We start from the raw sequence: 1,663 nt of genomic DNA on the forward strand, positions 1-1,663 counted from the left end.
AAGTTTAACTTCTAAATCTGAAATGAAATCTAAATTTCCATCCTGTAGCCATCCTGTCATATCTGTGCTGTGCTAGGAGGTCATTTGTATCAGCCAATCATCATTCAGCATTCCTGACATCAAAGAACTATGCTYTGATGTGATTGGAGGATTATAGTATTAGACTTTAACAGCATCTTATCGGTTTAATTAAATAAATTTTCTAGATTTTTATTATTTATTTGTTCATATTTCAGTTTTAACCTGCACCCTGTTGGCTTCAGCTCACATCTTTTATTTTTTATTCAGATTGTACAGCTGCAGTTTGTCGGAGACCAGCTGGACGTCTCTGTTCTCAGCTCTGAAGTCCAAACCGACCCATCTGACAGAACTGAACCTGTTAGACAGCAACCTGGGAGATTCTGCAGTGAAGGAGCTCTGTGATTTTCTACAGACTGAAGGCTGCAGACTACAAAAATTGGAGTAAGAAACCAAGTTTTAGTGCRAAGATAATAAAACCTGAAGGAGACACAGGAGAGAAACTAAAGAGGAAACGACAATAAACCAAGAAAATCTAAAACTGATCTAAGAAAACTAAACAAAAAAATACAGAGARCAAAATGTAAAGATAAACAAACTAAACTAAATACAAAGGAAGATACTAATATGGAAAGACATTTTGAGCAATAACACGGGAGACTGAACAGAATATGGCAAGAATTTTTTTTTCCAATTATAATGTAAGATGATATTGAGACCATAAATTATACTGTTGTGTTTTGGGAGAGTCTTTGAACTCATATGCAGAAAACACACTGGCAGAGGGAGAGCAGTTAATGATTTATTTGCAAGGAATCAAATGATCTTGGGGGGAGTAAGAAGGAATCAGGAACTCGGTGTCTGCAAGAAGACAGATAAAGTTAGACCAAAGCTGTGAGGTGATTATTTGAGATCTGGAAGGGTGAGTTACATGRTCCAGGAGGGGAACGCTCRGTGCCACAAGGCTTTTGACTCCATGGCACTTTAAATTTGGCTCAGGTGGATTTGATTCAGAACCAGATTTGTTCTTTGTAATTTCTGGACAGTAAAACTATTGATCTGTAAATCAATAGACAAATTTATATAAAAATATTATTAATCTTTCTGTCCTATATTTGTACAAGATAAAGAGGATTTGGCCCTCATGTTTTCCACTTATAGCTCTGGTTTACACRGTAAAWACCATGTGGTGAAATTTAATAGACGACACTCTCGCATCCCGTTTTCCTGAAGGCAGCTGGGAGCTGGAGCACCAGAATCTGACACTGAAGAAAAGAAGAGTTATGACTGATATAGATTCATATTTACTTTTACAGCTTTTTGCTAATAGTTCAGAGTTTAAACTGGTTTAGTTTTACATATTTTATCTGGGAATTTTTTTTGCAGGACTGAATAACATGTCAGAAAATGTCACAGAACATAAAAATTTGATTACTGTTGTTGACAGTTTGAATTTAAATTTTTATTCTGTTCTGATTGGCTGCTGCTGAACTTACATAATTTAGGTTGAATTTTTATTGCATTTKTATACATAAAGATATGATGATGATGACACCTTTAAAAATAATTGCTCTAAATTATTTTTAAAGGTGCACAGTGGCGCAGTTGGTAGAGCTGTTGCCTTGCAGCAAGAAGGTTCTGGGTT

The 1,663-nt window shown here is 35.5% G+C and overlaps 1 long non-coding RNA gene across 1 annotated transcript in view; it reads left to right on the forward strand.

Moving 5' to 3' along the window:
• The first annotated feature begins 7 nt into the window (after positions 1–7).
• LOC103457180 (uncharacterized) overlaps positions 8–1,663 on the forward strand; it is a 9,629-nt gene continuing 7,973 nt past the window's right edge. Inside the window, exon 1 of the long non-coding RNA XR_532393.2 lies at positions 8–462. This is a non-coding gene — a long non-coding RNA (uncharacterized LOC103457180). The remainder of the gene's footprint in view (positions 463–1,663) is intronic.

Source organism: Poecilia reticulata, linkage group LG2, assembly GCF_000633615.1.
Source record: "Poecilia reticulata strain Guanapo linkage group LG2, Guppy_female_1.0+MT, whole genome shotgun sequence".
In the NCBI taxonomy this organism is placed as follows: Eukaryota; Metazoa; Chordata; class Actinopteri; order Cyprinodontiformes; family Poeciliidae; genus Poecilia; species Poecilia reticulata.